The sequence below is a fragment of the Ambystoma mexicanum genome, chromosome 7q (genome assembly GCF_040938575.1).
Source record: "Ambystoma mexicanum isolate Mex_15411 chromosome 7q, UKY_AmexF1_1, whole genome shotgun sequence".
NCBI lineage: Eukaryota > Metazoa > Chordata > Amphibia > Caudata > Ambystomatidae > Ambystoma > Ambystoma mexicanum.
Genome location: NC_090941.1, coordinates 342,310,190 through 342,328,932, shown reverse-complemented (window position 1 = coordinate 342,328,932; position 18,743 = coordinate 342,310,190).

The window sequence follows — 18,743 nt, the reverse complement described above, 5'->3', positions numbered from 1 at the left end:
TCCATACATGTCACCGCCCTGTAACTGATGCACATTCAAAAATGCATTACTGCCATGTGTGTCCTCAAGGCCTACGCTCTTGAGTGCATGGCCTACGGCCTACGCCCTTCGGCCATGCACCCAATAGTCTAGGCTTTGAACACACACATAGCAATGTAATTCCACCATGCATGTCACCATGTTAACAAGTATGACAATCCACATACACACCACTGCCACCAGCACTCCTACCCAACCTGTAACAGCCTCATGGTGCTAAGCAACACCAAATTGCACCACTTCATAGAACGGCCATGTGGGCAGCTAACATTGAGCACAAACAAAAGACCCATGTATGAAAACAGGTCGCAATTACCAGAATCCACAAACACACCAAGGCCTCAGCCACCACTACATACAGTAATTCACAAAGTGTTGTGTCACTTACCACAACATTTTCACAACATTGGATGTACTTGAAGAAAACGGTACACCGCATAGGCTGTGAACAGACCCACACCAATGTAATGTTACCATGCATCTCACCATGGCACTCACTACCACCATCCACATACACACCATTGCCACCAGCACTGCTACCCAACATGAACACCACCAGGCAGCTATGCAGGAACAAATTGCAACAGTAAACATAATGTGCAAAGAAAACACTCTCCTGCACCCCTGTGCACTTTTATCCACTTGCTATGCGCGTCCCCACTTCCAATTTACAAAGTACTGTGTCACGGCCAACCTACCCACATTCTGGTCACAACACTAGCCCTAGAGCAACCAATCTGCACATACCACACTATACAAGCAGCACCCTGTACCAAATGCAGAGTGAAACATACGTTCCTGCGGTGGGTATGTTACAGCTGTACACTCTTGGGTGCATGCCCTACACCCTACGGCCTATGGCCTTTGCCCATGCACTCATTAGTCCAATCCTTCCACAGACCCACCACACCTTCATTCACCCATGCATGCCACCAAGTCACCAACTACCACATTCCATCTGCAGCACACTGGCACCCGCATTCCCACCCACCCTATACCATGTGCAAATCACTCCCTTTCTGCAATTCACCTGCCACCACACAACACGAAAAGAGGTTGCTGCAAACAGGTTGCACCAGAAGCCTTGGGGCCGTTACGACAGTTGTCTCCAATCACCACACACAGTACTCACCTACATGTGTCACATTAAGAACTTCTCACTCCCCCACCCGTCCCCTCCCTTATTGCCACCAACGCATTCTGTACGGTACATTTTCCAGACCCTTCTGCTGCCGCACTGTCCTCCGATACACCATGGTGGCTTTCCCAAAAAATTTTTGCATACACCACGCTTTCCTCCAGCCAACCACTGGCCGTGTCCAAACTTTCTCTGACACCACGCTGTACCGCGAGCCAATGACACTTCTGTCCATGGAGCAAACAGGGAAATGGGTCTGCGGAGCGGATCCAGATATCACACATTTTTTGGGACGTACATTTAATTTATTTGCAACAAAACTACTGGTCGGATTTCCACCAAACACACAAAAGCATTGTTTTTGCTTTCTGAACCAAGCCCCTGCTCCTGCCATGAAAATCCGTCGAGCCGTTCGGCCTGTAGCCATGCGCAAAATGTTTTCCCCGTTCAGTCTATGGGAAAAGAAAATGTGGGACCCCCCATATAACGTCCCCCCCGCACGAAACTTGGCAAAATTAATTCAGACCCAGCAATATACTTTTTCTGCAAAGTTTGGTGAGGATTCGTCCACAGGCAGCGAAGTTATAAGCTGCCGAAAAAGTTCTCATCCTAGGAGTTTAGCATCATAACCATAACTACACGCCCGCTACCGCGGGCCGTGTAATATGATTTTCTCCATCCGGGCTCCGGTTTCTTACCTGTATTCCTTGGAGGATCCCTGGGCTCTATCTTCACGGGGCTCTTCAACCAGCCACAAGTCCTGCTCTCTTAATTTTTAGCGGGATGATGAATTGTCGGGCCAGTCCTGGGATGGTGACCGCTTCTCCATTTTTTTACTTCAACTACCTATGGTCGCAATGGAGCGTTGCAAAATGCTTTTTCAGGATTGTCAGAGCCCCTGGGGCTACCCTCCAGTTGAGCCTGGGCAATTAATGAGGTCCAAATTAATTGCAAGTCAATTGAGAATGTCACTGCCTAAGTAGAAGGCAAAGGGGACATCTTGCATGACCCAACAATTATGCTCTATGCTTTTACCACAAAAATAGAAATTTTGAGCATGTGCCTGCTAAGCAGGAGATGTTTGGAATAGGGAATTTCCAGACCCCATACCCACTGACAAAACAACTGAACTGTGGGAGTGGTCTGATCTTTTGGGAGTTTTCTGAATACTGCTTTGCTGATTAAGCTTTCCTCAGTATTCAGGCCTACTCTGGCAATAACATCCCCCCCCCTCATTTATCTGAATAGGGAGGAACACCTGTTCACCCTTTTTATGAATATCGGCAAATCTTTGAGCTGGTTTCTCATCACTTTTTATCATGGGATTTGGGTTTTCAAATTTTGGATCAGTATACAATTTCAGGGTGTTTCCTTCCAGTGTGGAATGCCACCTGGAACTGGAAAGAAGGTTGATTTTCAGGACTGGAGAAGGGTTCCCACCACTAGTTTGTTGTCCTACAGCAATCACAGTGATGTTGGGGATTTGATTGTTCCTAAAAAGGAACTCAATTTTTTTAGACCGCCGCTCAACCATGTGGCATGTGCCATTTAGGCTCACATAGTTGGTGCTCTGTTTTAATTCTATTGGCCGGTTAGTCTGGGTCCAGAGGACCTTATTCACACAGTCTATTAGTGGTGACAACTTCCGAAGGAGGTCATTGCCTAAGAGAGAGGGGATCCCCTCTGGAGTAACATCTATGACCGGGTGTTTCATCTTGTGTCGCCCAATTTTGATCTCCAGATCCTCAGTCCCCTCGACAGGAATGTCATTCCCGTCAAAGTTCTGGAGTTTTCCAGGAAGAGGTGTGAGGGGAATTAGGTGACTCTCCCTGCTTCCTGGATTGATTTGCTCAAATGACCTTTTAGCTAGAAGGGTGTCTTGGGATCTGTTATCCACCAGTGCTGGAAATGCACACTGTCCATGCACCCAGATGGGGGCATGAAACCTTCCTTTTTTCTCATTCAGGGGCGAAGGAAATTGGCATTTTGGGCCAGCTTGGCAGGTAATTTATTTATTTTGGACTCCAACACTGTGGCATCTTCGGCAGTTTTCTGTGTCGGAGTTCGGGAATCTGTAAATAAAATTTGGCACTCTGATATTTGGGGAGTTTGTGAATCCCCCTTTCCCCTTGATTCTGTGCTGTCCCCCTTCTCCCGGAGACAGTCACTTGAACCACTTGGGGTATTTGGGAATCCCCTTTTTCCCCTGATTCTGTACTGTCCCCCTTTTCCTGGAGACAGTCACTTGAACCGGTTTGGGAGGACAATCCCTCATTCATTGCTCAGTTCTCAGGATGACAATTCTGGTGTTCAGGATAGGCAAATCTAGGTCAGTCCCCATACCTACCCAGTCTGATTATGTTCTTTTGGGGCCAATTTTTCTTTTGGAGGGATCCCCTCATCCTTGAAAGAGAAGACTTTCTTCCCAGAATCCTACAAGGATTCTTCCCCTTCAAACTGGAGGACGCAGACTTCCTCCATGAAATGGTCTTCTTTGACCCTTGGTTTCTACTACTTACCCTCTGTTCCCTAGGTTGCAGCTTTTCGTGGATAGGCAATCAGAATTCATGTTCAGAGGTTTCTAGGGGCCTTTCACGGTTGAGGAAGGAAGCTTCCTCTAGGGCTTTGCACCCACCTTCCTCCTGAGCCTCCTTTTCTGGACCCTGCTGGTTGTCGGGGTTCCAGACCCTTGGTTTGAGCTGTTCTGAGCAGTCATGTTCATCTGAGGGTTCTGCTGAGACCTCAACATGTGACTCAGGTCTTGTGTCAAGCTCTGGACCTGGTGCTCCAGTTGTGACGCCCTCTCTGGCTGATACGGGAGTCTTGGGTCAAATCTTGGTTGCACTTGGAAAGGGTAACTGTCCCTTCTCCCAGAGTAACTTTGATATGGAAGGCTTCCCTGGTAGCCCTCCATTCTTGGTCTCCCTTCTCCCTGATTTGGTGGTCTAAACTCCTGAAAGCAAGGAGAGAAAGGAGGTTTGAGCTGAATGTTGGGGTTTTGGAGGTACCTGGGGAAGAAACTTAAACTAGAGGGTGGAAGATTGCTGCCCTCCTGAGGGAAGTTTGGAGGGAAGTTGGGAGGAAGATGTCCTGGGGCCGTACTTACCGGGTTGGATCCACCCCCTGAGCTGGGGGTGTCCATAAGTACCACAAAATGGGTCTATTCCCCTTGTACCTCTGGCTTATGTAGGTGGCAGAGTCAGGTGACACATTTGTGTGATACTCTACCTAATTATCACCTGCTTGGGAGTGGTCAGAGGGTCTTCTTTGTCTCTGGTTTGTTTGGTCATTGGGAGGTGTATTTTTAGGCCCCCCATTTCTAGAACTAAAATGGGGGCAACCTTCACCTCTGCCACCTTGGCCGGAGCGGGCGTGTTAGTTGGTTTGAGAGTTTTGGGGGAACTCTTGTTTTCTACTGGCTTTTGGACCTCGTAGATCGGGTTAGCTTGCTCTATGACCAAGTCCAGGGTCCTTTCATCGTGGAAGTCGCTAACCAGCTGCGTCATAATGTATTTAAGAAGTGCATAGAAATAGGCATTGATGAACTCCCTACTCTTTGTGCGCACCTGCCTAGTCGTTTGTGCAAATGCCCACTTTAATTCTTGGACAAATTCCCTCGGGCCTGATCCTTTGTACACTGCGGGTTGTAGGCCGCCTTGCAAGCCTCCTGGGGGTTTCGGTGCATGGAGTGGAGAAGATGGCTGCCTTTTAGGTAGACCACCTTAAATGATTCTGATCCTCCAGCTCAGCAAAGAAGCTGGAGTATTCTGGGGATGATGTCCATTTGGAAAACTCCATAGAATTCTGATTTTTAATGTCAAATGATGTCATCATCTAATCATACAGCTCCAGATGATCCCAGACTGAGCACTTGGCATTTTTATGGTACAAGGTCATGAAGTTTCTAATGGCTATTATTTGTCTAATGGGGTCTTTTACCAAAGTTCTTCTTTGTGTGGCTGCGTTCTTTTACTGCTGAACATGAGTCTATTCGCCCTCAGACTCAGAGCTGCTGCTAATTGAGGTCCCATCCCTATCCTCTATGTGCTCCCTGATTCTTGGAGACTGAAAGCCTCTCCCAGAAAGATGGGCCTTGTCTCTTCTCCGCTGTTATATTATGGGCTCTCTTGGTCACTTCCCTTGGACTCCCTCTTTTGAACAGGGGAGTACTCATCTGACTCCTTGCTTCTTCTGGGGTGGGTGGAGAACTCCTCCCACCTTCCTGATTGGGTGGTGGTTTTCAAGAAGCTCTTTTGGGGCCTAAACTCAGACTCCTATTTATCTGCAAAGTGGTCCAGGTGTTCCTTTGTAGCGGATGTTTCTACCAGTCTAACGCCCTGATTTTATCTTCATAGGAGTTTTCTTGGTCAGATACATAAGCCACAATGTTTTTGAACCTAAACAGGATGCACAACCATCAACCTCTGATGGACGCTGGCCTGCCAGCTTAATCATGCTGGGCCTAATTGAGTCCAGCTGCCTCATGCTTCCCGGTTCTTGTGAACCTGTGGACATGAAGTTAGCAGTGCTTTGCCCATATAGGATAGTAAGTTGGCTTGAGGCTCTTGGTACAGAGGTCATCACACTGTGATCAGGGGTTCCCCGCCACTCTCTAACTGTTCGGATTTCCTCAAGTCCTTATTAAACCTAGCATGCGCTTTTTCTTACCTCTTGAATTTCTCTTTCTCAGTCCCTATTTCTTGATAGTATGCAAAGGGCTGAGCCTTGTGCTCTTCTATCAGGGCTTGACTGGCTTCTATGACCTGCCCTTGTACCACTACCTGGATCTGGAGTCCCCTGTTCTCATTGCAAAGGGCCTAATTTTCTTTCTGTGCTTTTTGTATTGTGTGGGAATACTCAGACCATTTCCTTTGCAAGGTATGCATCTCCTTACTCTGCACATTTTTGGTCTGTATTGTCTGCTCTAGATCGCAATTTTTCATTCTCTAATTTTATGTTAGTCAGTTCCTGAAAACGTGGCTCACTTCTCTCCAAGTCTGTTTTTAATATGCACTCTTCCTGGCATAGGACCTCTTTTTCCTGATACAGTGTGCAATTCAGTTCACTAAAGTTATCTCTGCTGTTTCATAGCGCTTGACTTCTGGTGCTCTTGGTCAAAATCTGCTTGAGAATGGACCTCTTTAATGATTAAGCAACAACAAATAGGTGATGGCTGGAAGGTTCAGAATGAATCTTAACCACTGGCAATGCTCTGGGCAACCCTCCAGACCACCGTTCTCTGCCTGCCAAGCCATTACAGAAGGGGAAAGACCATATGCAAATCAGGCTTGGCCCCACCCCAAAAAGGGGCAGTCCAGCCCAAACTGCTAGGCCACATCCCTTCTGCACGAGACCACAAGCATCCTCAAACATGTTTCGCCCTTGTTGGGGCTCATCAGTGAGGAGTAGCTTGGGTCTCTAGGCCCAGCAGGCACGGGACCCACTTCTGGGCATACCAGTCCCACTCGGGGTGACAAAGCAAAAACAAAGAGATGATGGCTGGAAGGTTCAAAATTAATCTTAACCACTGGCAATGCTCTGGGCAACCCTCCAGACGACCGTTCTTCGCCTGCCAAGCCATTACAGAAGGGGAAAGACCATATGCAAATCAGGCTTGGCCCCACCCCAAACAGGGCAGTCCAGCCCAAACTGCTAGGCCACATCCCTTCTGCACGAGACCACAAGCATCCCCAAACATGTTTTGACCTTGTTGGGGCTCATCAGTGAGGAGTAGCTTGGGTCTCTAGGCCCAGCAGGCACGGGACCCACGTCTGGGCATACCCGTCCCACTCGGGTTGACAAAGCAAAAACAAAGAGGTGATGGGTGGAAGGTTCAGAATTAATCTTAACCACTGGCAATGCTCTGGACAACCCTCCAGACCACCGTTCTTCACCTGCCAAGCCATTACAGAAGGGGAAAGACCATATGCAAATCAGGCTTGGCCTCACCCCAAAAGGGACAGTCCAGCCCGAACTGCTAGGCCACATCTCTTCTGCACGAGACCACAAGCATCCCCAAACATGTTTCGCCCTTGATGGGGCTCCTCAGTGAGGAGTAGCTTGGGTGTCTAGGCCCGGCAGGCACAGGACCCACGTTTGGGCATACCCGTCCCACTCGGGGTGCCAAAGCAAAAACAAAGAGGTGATGGCTGGAAGGTTCAGAATGAATCTTAACCACTGGCAATGCTCTGGGCAACCCTCCAGACCACCGTTCTTCGCCTGCCAAGCCATTACAGAAGGGGAAAGACCATATGCAAATCAGGCTTGGCCTCACCCCAAAAGGGACAGTCCAGCCCGAACTGCTAGGCCACATCCCTTCTGCACGAGACCACAAGCATCCTCAAACATGTTTCGCCCTTGTTGGGGCTCATCAGTGAGGAGTAGCTTGGGTCTCTAGGCCCAGCAGGCACGGGACCCACTTCTGGGCATACCAGTCCCACTCGGGGTGACAAAGCAAAAACAAAGAGATGATGGCTGGAAGGTTCAAAATTAATCTTAACCACTGGCAATGCTCTGGGCAACCCTCCAGACGACCGTTCTTCGCCTGCCAAGCCATTACAGAAGGGGAAAGACCATATGCAAATCAGGCTTGGCCCCACCCCAAACAGGGCAGTCCAGCCCAAACTGCTAGGCCACATCTCTTCTGCACGAGACCACAAGCATCCCCAAACATGTTTCGCCCTTGATGGGGCTCCTCAGTGAGGAGTAGCTTGGGTGTCTAGGCCCGGCAGGCACAGGACCCACGTTTGGGCATACCCGTCCCACTCGGGGTGCCAAAGCAAAAACAAAGAGGTGATGGCTGGAAGGTTCAGAATGAATCTTAACCACTGGCAATGCTCTGGGCAACCCTCCAGACCACCGTTCTTCGCCTGCCAAGCCATTACAGAAGGGGAAAGACCATATGCAAATCAGGCTTGGCCTCACCCCAAAAGGGACAGTCCAGCCCGAACTGCTAGGCCACATCCCTTCTGCACGAGACCACAAGCATCCCCAAACATGTTTCGCCCTTGTTGGGGCTCATCAGTGAGAAGTAGCTTGGGTCTCTAGGCTAAGAAGGCACGGGACCCACATCTGGGCATACCCGTCCCACTCGGAGTGACAAAGCAAAAACAAAGAGGTGATGGCTGGAAGGTTCAGAATAAATCTTAACCACTGGCAGAGCCCAGAGCTTTGGGTATGCCCAGACGTGGGTCCCGAGTCTGCCGGGCCTAGAGACCCAAGCTACTCCTCACTGATGAGGCCCAACAAGGCCGAAACATGTCTGGGATGCTTGTGATCTTGTGCAGAAGGGATGTGACCTAGCAGTTCTGGCTGGACTGCCCCTTTTTGTGGTAGGACCAAGTCTGATTTCCATATGGTTTTTCCCCTTCTGTAATGACTGACCTGGCAGGCTGAGAAACGATGGTCTGTAGGGTTGCCCAGAGCTTTGCCCGTGGTCATGATTAATTCAAAACCTTCCAGCCATCACCTTTCTGTTTTGCCAAAGACACCCCGAGTGGGACGGGTATGCCCAGACGTGGGTCCCGAGTCTGCCGGGCCTAGAGACACAAGCTACTCCACACTGATGAGGCCCAACAAGGCCGAAACATGTCTGGGGATGCTTGTGGTCTCGTGCAGAAGGGATGTGACCTAGCAGTTCAGGCTGGACTGCCCCTTTTTGGGGTTGGACCAAGCCTGATTTGCATATGGTTTTTCCCCTTCTGTAATGGCTTGGCAGGCTGAAAAACGATGCTCTGTAGGGTTGCCCAGAGCTTTGCCCGTGGTCATGATTAATTCAAAACCTTCCAGCCATCACCTTTCTGTTTTGCCAAAGTCACCCCGAGTGGGACGGGTATGCCCAGATGTGGGTCCCGAGTCTGCCGGGCCTAGAGACCCAAGCTACTCCTCACTGATGAGGCCCAACAAGGGCGAAACATGTCTGGGGATGCTTGTGATCTCGTGCAGAAGGGATGTGACCTAGCAGTTTGGGCTGGACTGCCCCTTTTTGGGGTAGGACCAAGCCTGATTTGTATATGGTTTTTCCCCTTCTGTAATGGCTTGGCAGGCTGAAAAACAATGGTCTGTAGGGTTGCCCAGAGCTTTGCCCGTGGTCATGATTAATTCAAAACCTTCCAGCCATCACCTTTCTGTTTTGCCAAAGTCACCCCGAGTGGGACGGGTATGCCCAGACGTGGGTCCCGAGTCTGCCGGGCCTAGAGACCCAAGCTACTCCTGACTGATGAGGCCGAACAAGGCCAAAACATGTCTGGGGATGCTTGTGGTCTCGTGCAGACGGGATGTGACCTAGCAGTTCAGGCTGGACTGCCCCTTTTTGGGGTAGGACCAAGCCTGATTTGCATATGGTTTTTCCCCTTCTGTAATGGCTTGGCAGGCTGAAAAACAATGCTCTGTAGGGTTGCCCAGAGCTTTGCCCGTGGTCATGATGAATTCAAAACCTTCCAGCCATCACCTTTCTGTTTTGCCAAAGTCACCCCGAGTGGGACGGGTATGCCCAGACATGGGTCCCGAGTCTGCCGGGCCTAGAGACCCAAGCTACTCCTCACTGATGAGGCCCAACAAGGCCGAAACATGTCTGGGGATGCTTGTGGTCTCGTGCAGAAGGGATGTGACCTAGCATTTCTGGCTGGACTGCCCCTTTTTGGGGTAGGACCAAGCCTGATTTGCATATCGTTTTTCCCCTTCTGTAATGGCTTGGCAGGCGGAAAAACGATGGTCTATAGGGTTGCCCAGAGCTTTGCCCGTGGTCATGATTAATTCAAAACCTTCCAGCCATCACCTTTCTGTTTTTCCCAAAGTCACCCCGAGTGGGACGGGTATGCCCAGACGTGGGTCCCGAATCTGCCGGGCCTAGAGACCCAAGGTACTCCTCACTGATGAGGCCAAACAAGGATGAAACATGTCTGGGGATGCTTGTGGTCTCGTGCAGAAGGGATGTGACCTAGCAGTTCGGGCTCGACTGCCCCTTTTTGGGGTAGGACCAAGTCTGATTTGCATATGGTTTTTCCCTTTCTGTAATGGCTTGGCAGGCTGAAAAACGATGCTCTGTAGGGTTGCCCAGAGCTTTGCCCGTGGTCATGATTAATTCAAAACCTTCCAGCCATCACCTTTCTGTTTTGCCAAAGTCACCCCGAGTGGGAAGGGTATGCCCAGATGTGGGTCCCGAGTCTGCCGGGCCTAGAGACCCAAGCTACTCCTCAATGATGAGGCCCAACAAGGGCGAAACATGTCTGCGGATGCTTTTGGTCTCGTGCAGAAGGGATGTGACCTAGCAGTTCGGGCTGGACTGCCCCTTTTTGGGGTAGGACCAAGCCTGATTTGCACATGGTTGTTCCCCTTCTGTAATGGCTTGGCAGGCTGAAAAACGATGGTCTGTAGGGTTGCCCAGAGCTTTGCCTGTGGTCATGATTAATTCAAAACCTTCCAGCCATCACCTTTCTGTTTTGCCTCTTTAATGATTAACATGCTATTCACCTCTTTCAATTGCTTGATCTGATTTTGTAAAGTGCCCATGTTCTCTAAGCATATTCTATTGTATGTCACTTGTTGGTTCACATTTAGTTGACTCTCTTTCAGGGAATCAACCCTTTCTTGGCACTCTTCTTTTAGTGCAGATAATTGGGACTCCTGCCCTGAATTATTTTGTTGCTGTACTGCCAACTCCTCCTTTATCTGCTTGATGAGGTTTCTGTTACGCTCACCTGGCTCCCACAGGGGCGACGGTCGGAACTGGATAGCTGCGGCCTCCACCAACTTCAATTGTAGTGCAGAAATGACTGACTGGACTGGCCTGCTCAATTTCGTCGGCTTGAACCGTAGGAGTATTCTCCTGAAAGCGGAGAAAAGGAATTAGCCACCCGTGGATTGAGCGAGCACACCCCAACCGTTTTCCCACTAATCACCTCCGATATTCCCTTTCACCAGTCTCACCTTATGGTTTTGAATGATGAGCTCTCCATCCTGCGTGTAGTGCAAGGGCGTGTAGATAACCAGGTACTTCACTGGTCCGAAGGAATTGGGTGAGTTCCAGACGAATATTGACTCAGAGGTAAGTGGCGAGGAGCCGTAAGTATGTCTGTTATTCACTCTTGTCCGATTCCTTTCTTTGTCTTGCAGCTTGATTCGAGAGGAGGTTGTCCCGTAGCAGCTGATTGCATTTAGGTAAAAGTCTGTGTTACCCAACACTGTCCGGTAATAAATGCCAGTGGTTAACCTGTTGCTTTCTCTCTCCTTACAGGTGCAGCGTACAATGATGTGGTGTGTAGAAGAATAATATCTCTGGCGATAAATCGGTAAGTCTATAGTGATAATAGAAATTGTTTTTGTTGGTTTTCTAGGATCACCTTATTGTCTTTCTTCATCCCCTTAGGTGCTGGGAGTTCGGCGATGAATGATGGAGCAGCGCCGGGTTGAGGAGGTGCTGTGAAGACTGGTAGGTATAGCGCGGCGCTCCAGCTGGCGGTGCGACGAGCACAAAATAAAGTATTTTTCCTTATTCGGATGCGCAAAGGATCCAGGATCAGATGAAGAATGAAGGTAATGTTCTTGCTCTAACCTCTTTCCCTTCTTTCTAGGAGCTCCGAATTCGAGGCGGGCGTGGCAGAAGACTGTATGCTGGACTGACAGGCACTGTGAGCGCTACGCTGCAGGATGCAGAATAACACGAAGCATGTGCTGCTCATCGGGCATGGTTTAAATAGCCTCCAAAGTTGTCCCAGGTAAGAAGTTCCCCAAGACCACACCCGAGTAAAAAATAGTCCCTGAAACAAAGTAGTTCCTTCCAGGCCTCACGTTGGCTTGGATTCTTTGCAGCATGGTCTGCATGAGGTAAGTTTCTTCAAATGAGCCTGGCGCTTATGGCGCCAGGACTGATCCCATATATGAGCCTGGCACCTATGGCGCCAGGACTTAACCCAGATAGCCCCTAACCGGGGTGGCTGGGTTTTCAATAGGAGTCTGGATGCCTGCTCCCTAGACTGATGAACTTGGTCTGGATGTCCGGGCATAGGCATCATGACAGCACTCCCCCCCAAGGCCCCTCCTAAGGTCATTCTTCCACTTGGTCCTGGATTGTCTGGGAAATTCCGATGGAATCTTTCCACCAATCGAGGTGCATGAACGTGGTCACTAGGCTCCCATGACCTTTCTTGTGGCCCGTAACCCTTCCAGTCAATTAAATAAAAAATTTGTGATTTGACCATCTTAGAGTCCAGGATATTTTTAACTTCGAATTCGGGTTCCCCGTCTATTAGGATGGGGTCGGGTGGTTTGGTTAACCTGGTTCCGGGTTGTACTGGCTTCAGAAGTGAAACGTGAAAGACAGGATGAATTTGCATATTGGAAGGTAATTCCAATTTGACGGCCACCGGGTTGATAATGGCTTTAATGGTGTAAGGTCCCAAATATCTAGGGTTAAAGGTCCGAGTTCCTTTTAGAGGTAGGTTTCTTGTAGCTAGCCAAACTTGATTCCCAACCTGGTATTGTGGGGCTTCACTTCTATGTTGATCTGCATTTTTCTAGTATTTTTCTTTTGCTCGTTTCAAATGTTCAGTTAACTCCTTAAAGGCTTGTGTAATAGTAGCGTGTAGATGGTTCACTGCGGGCATTTCCAAGTGTTGGGACGAGTCGAATTCTGAGGTCCGAGGATGATGCCCATATATGTTATAAAAGGGGCTTTGTCCGGTTCCTGAATGTACAGAGTTGTTGTATGCTTATTCGGAAATCCATAAAATATCCTTCCAATTGCCTTGGGTTTGGTGTAACATGCAACGTAGCTATTGATCGAGAGTCTGGTTGGTCCTCTCGGTCTGACCATCGGTCTGGGGATGATGACTGGAGGATAACCTCACGTCGATTTGCGCCAATTGACAGCATTTCCTCCAAAACTGTGAAATAAACTGACTACCTCGGTCAGAGACCAACACGGAAGGAAATCCATGTATTCGGACAATGTTTTCAAGAAATTGATTGGCGAAGGTTGAAGCTGAATGTAATCCTTTTAAAGGAATAAAGTGAGCCATTTTGGAAAAAAGATCCACTATAACTAGAATGGTGTTAAATCCACTACATGGGGGAAGGTCAGTAATAAAATCTAGGGACAAGATGTGCCATGGTGTAGGCGGAATATCCAAAGGTTGTAAAAGATCAGCTGGTTTCTTCTTCAGACTCTTGTTTTGGGCGCAGATACCCCAAGATTGCACACCAGAATTGTCTTTTAATTTTGGCCTCTGTCTTTGCAATTCCTGGGTGTCCCTCAATCAAAGCATCGTGATAATTGGAGACAACTAGTTCTTGTAGGAATAGACGACCTTGATAGTAGGGTAGTTCATCGATGACTGAATAATCTTGGCCTTTCTTTAGCCATTCCTGCAAGGCAGCTGGATCGAAAAGTTGTTTGATCTTTAAATGAATGTCATCTAGAGTTTGTAAAGTAGTTATACCAAGGATTCTTTTCTCAGAAATTATAGACAACGGTTCAGGGTTCGAATATGCTTCTCCCATTCCTATACGAGATAAGGCATCTGCTTTGCCATGTTTACAACCTGGTTGATAAGTAATCACAAAATCGAATTCTGCGAAGAACAAGGCCCACCTAAGTTGACGTGATGATTGGGCCTTGGCTGTCTTCAAATGTTGTAAATTCTTGTGATCGGTGAGTACAGTGATGGTATGCCTGGCACTGAGAAGATAATGCCGCCAAGCCTTGAATGCAGATTTGATGGCCAATAGCTCCTTAATCGGTAACTGCATAGTTTAATTCGGGTGCCGAACATTTTCTTGACCAGAATGCTTCTGGATGAAGTTGGCCGGTTTCAGGATCCTTCTGGGAAAGAACAGCCCCCATGGCTAAACTGGATGCATCAGTTTCAACTACGTATGGAAGTTCAGGGCATGGGTGCTTTAAAACAGGTGCAGATGTGAATTTCAATTTTAGTTCTTGGAAGTCCATTTCAGCCATTTCGGTCCATAGGAAGCGCTTATTCTTTCGCAAGAGTGCTGTGATGGTGTGTACAATATGTGAGAATTCTGGAATTAATCTGCGGTAGAAATTAGCAAATCCAAGCATGCTTTGTACTCCTTTAACTGAACTAGGTGATGGCCACCTGAGGATTGCGTCCACCTTTCGAGAGTCCATTCCAACTCCTTTTGGGGTCAGGATAAATCCAAGGAATTCGACTTCTGTAGAGTGAAAAACACATTTTTTCAATTTTGCATATAACTTATGCTGGCGTAGTTTTTCAAGAACGGCACGAACGTGCTTAACATGGTCTGATTCTGAGGAGGAGTACACAAGGATATCGTCTATGTATGCAACAACACAGACGTCAATGAGTTCTCGAAGGACATCGTTCATAAAATACTGGAAGGCTGCCGGTGCATTGCACAACCCGAAAGGCATTACCTGATGTTCGAACAATCCATACTTGGTGCGAAATGCAGTCTTCCATTTGTCGCCTTTCTTTACACGTACCAGATGATATGCCCCTCGGAGATCTAACTTGGTGTAAATGCAAGCATCCTTTACTTGGTCCAGTAATTCAGGGATCAGAGGCAATGGGTATTGGTTTTTTATTGTAATTTGGTTTAATGCACGGTAATCTATGCACGTTCTAAGGTCACCTTTCTTTTTGGGCACGAAGAATAAAGCTGAGGCTGCGGGGGACTTGGATGGACGAATGAATCCATTAGCAAGGTATTGATCCAGGTATTGTCGTAGATGACGATTTTCGGGCTCTGTAAGGGTGTAGATCCTACTGCATGGAGGTTGTGCACCGGGTAAAAGATCGATCTGACAATCGTATGATCTGTGAGGCGGTAACGTGTTTGCCTGTTCTTTCTGAAAAAACATCCTGAAATTCTTGATGTTCCTGAGGTAACTGCACAATTGGAGTAACGACTGTGGCCAAGCCTTTATTCAAGGTTTTTTCTGGGTAACAGGTGTGTGCACAATCCAGGAAGGTTATTCCCTTCTCTCGCCATTCAATACAAGGATTATGTGTTTCCAACCACAGCATTCCCAGAATTATTTGGAACGGCGGGGCCTTGATTAAGTCAAACACAATGCTTTTGCAATGCCCATCTTGACCCAACAGCTTCACCTCTGTAGTGGAGTGATTTACTGGCCCAGAGGCAATTTCAGTCCCATCGACAGTGGTGATGACATCAGTTGTGGTCTTTTTGCAAAGAGGCAGGTTCATCCTTGTAGACAATTCGTGGTCCATGTAGTTTCCGAAGGCACCGCTATCAATGTATGCTCTCACTGCGTGCATACGTGATGGCTGCCTTGGATCAATAAGGACCATTGGCACAATTAGGTGCAAGGTCTGAGTGTCCTTTTTTAAGCTTGGCAAGTGGACCTCTACGCTTGTCGCGCGTGGTCGTTTCCCGAGTCAGGCTCTATATGGCTTTGTCCGCAACTCCTACCACCTTCTTGGGTGGTTTAACAGGGCAATCTCGCAGAAAATGTCCTGAAGTTCCACAGTACAGACACAATTGCAATTGTCGTCTCTTTTCTTTTTCCTTTTGAGTCAAGGGTCCTTTAACACCCCCGATCTGCATGGGTTCTGATGCATCTGTTCCCTTGGGGGTAACGTTGGGTTTGATAAATACCCGATTCTCAAATTTAGCTCGATCAGCCTTTCTATTCTGAAGTCTGTGATTTAACTAGACCACCAAGTCTATATATTCAGCGCAATCCTGGGGTGGATTCACTGCTTGAGCTAACACATATTTGAGTTCTCCTCGGAGTCCACGATGAAATAACGTAATTCGTTTTGCCTCAGGCCATCCGGTTTAGACCACCAACCTATTAAAGGTTGCGATTTAGGTGAGCAGATCCTGGTTACCCTGTCGTAGGGACAAAAATGTGTTATCCAAGGCCTGTCCTTGTAAATGTCGGGCGAATAGTCTTTCCATGCTTATTTGCAAGCCCTGAAAATCCCGAAGAAGAGGATCATCCTGGTTGACCAGTGGAATTGACCCATCAGCTGCGCTGCCACTGAGATACGATACTACAAAGGCTACTTTGGCTTGATCGTTCAGAAAGGCTCCAGGTCTACATAAAAAGTGCAAGCGGCACTGGTTCATAAATACGGCAAACCTTTTTGGGGCTCCGGCAAAGTATTCTGGTGATGCTAAAGGAATATTTCCAGGTAAAACTATTTGTACACGGTTGCTTGATGGAACAGGAGTTGGGTTACCCCTGAGTCCAGGTAAGGGTGTATGACCAGCTTGGTTTTGCAGCAGTTGCCTAGCAAGATCATCAGTGCGTTCCTTAGACACAATCCGTTCTCTCCTGAGAGCATTAGTTTCTTGGCGGGCGGAATGTACTTCTGCCCTAAGTTCCTCTAATAATTGGGCCAGTTGGTCAGTTTCTGAGGTCTCCATAACACCCAGGTGGGAATTTGTCGGTCGTCTTCGCATTCTGTTACGCTCACCTGGCTCCCACAGGGGCGACGGTCGGAACTGGATAGCTGCGGCCTCCACCAACGTGATATGTAGTGCAGAGATGACTGACTGGACTGGTCTGCTCAATTTCGTTTGCTTGACCCGTAGGAGTATTCTTCTGAAAGCAGAGAAAAGGAATTAGCCACCCGTGGATTGAGCAAGCACACCCCCACTCTTTTCCCATTAATAACCACCGATATTCCCTTTCACCAGTCTCACCTTATGGTTTTGAATGATGAGCTCTCCATCCTGCGTGGAGTGCAAGGGCGCGTAGATAACCAGTTACTTCACTGGATCGAAGGAATTGGGTGAGTTCCAGACGAATATTGACTCAGAGGAAAGTGGCGAGAAGCCGTAAGTATTTGTTTCTTAAGAGTTCAAAATGTCTGTTATTCACTCTTGTCCGATTCCTTCCTTTGTCTTGCAGCTTGATTCGAGAGGGGGTTGTCCCGCAGCAGCTGATTGCATTTAGGTAAGAGTCTGTGTTACCCAACACTGTCCGGTAAAAAATGCCAGTGCTTAACCTGTTGCTCTCTTTCTCCTTACAGGTGCAGCATACGATGATGTGGGGTGTAGAAGAAAAATATCTCCGGCAGTAACTCGGTAAGTCTATAGTGATAATAGAAATTGTCTTTGTTGGTTTTCTCGGCTCACCTTATTGTCTTTCTTTGTCCCTTTAGGTGCCGGGAGTTTGGCGATGAATGATGGAGCAGCGCCGGGTCGCAGAGGTGCTGTGAAGACTGGTAAGTATAGCGCGTGCTGCAGCTGCCAGTGCGACGCGTACAAAATAAAGTCTTTTTCCTTATTCGGATGCGCAAAGGATCCAGGATCAGATGAAGAATGAAGGTTATGTTCTTGCTCTAACCTTTTCTCCTTATTTCCCTTCTTTCTAGGAGCTCCGGATTCGAGGCTGGCGTGGCAGAAGACTGGATGCTGGACTGACAGGCACAGTGAGCGTTACGCTGCAGGATGCAGAATAACGTGAAGCGTGTGCTGCTCATCGGGCGTGGTTTAAATAGCCGCCAAAGTAGTCCCAGTTAAGAAGTTCCCCAAGACCACACCTGAGTAAAAAATAGTCCCTGAAACAAAATAGTTCCTTCCAGGCCTCACGTTGGCTTGCATTCTTTGCAGCATGGTCTGCATGAGGTAAGTTTCTTCATATGAGCCTGGCGCCTATGGCTCCAGGACTGATCCCAGATATGAGCCTGGCGCCTATGGCACCAGGACTGAACCCAGATAGCCCCAAGCCGGGGTGGCTGGGTTTTCAATAGGTGTCTGGATGCCTGCTCCCTGGACTGATGGACTTGGTCTGGATGTCCGCGGGTAGGCATCATGACAGTTTCCTAATTCTAACTCAGAATGTTGTCTCTCTCGCATTTTCTCCTCTACCTGCCTCAACTCACTCTGTGTTTGATTTAAAAGCTCAGACTGATTTTGCACAGAGGTTACACTTTCTTGGTACTTTTCTTCCAGGACTACCATGTGGAAGTACATATATGCAGTGAGTTGGACCATTTTAATTTGTTCATCTTTGATGTGCTGCGTCATATAGAAGTTAGTCAGGACTTGTTGTAATAGGCCACTGTCCTGCCACACATCCATATGTATAGGGGTCACCTGTTGCATCATACTAGTTAGCCAGGTTTCCTGTTTTTGTTCTGCTCATTCCCCCCTAATTTGGACTGAAGGTGCTGCCTAGCCATGTTAATATTCACGGTGCTTATTATGAAGTGTTTTCTACTGCTGGTGGGTTATCTATGCAAGGGCAACATCTCCACCCAGCTCCTGCCTAGTTTATGGCTACAGTATTTTATTTTGATACAGAGGCCTGATAGCTAGGGTACAAGTTTTTGGATGGTGCCTTTACATTGTAACACAGCTTACCATCCACTAATGAATCAATACTTCAACAGGCAAGTCTGCACCTGCAAGATTAGATTCTTTTCGTAGATAAGCCACTTAAGGACCCGGATGACCACAGGCCCGCCAAGTTACTGGCACTTATGATTTCCACATGTTTCATTCCAGGGTTATGTTTTGGATTTCAAGTGAATTATGTACCTTTCCCTCACGGGTTTTGTTGTACATTTCAAACAAATTATGTATGGAAGATGATTTGAAA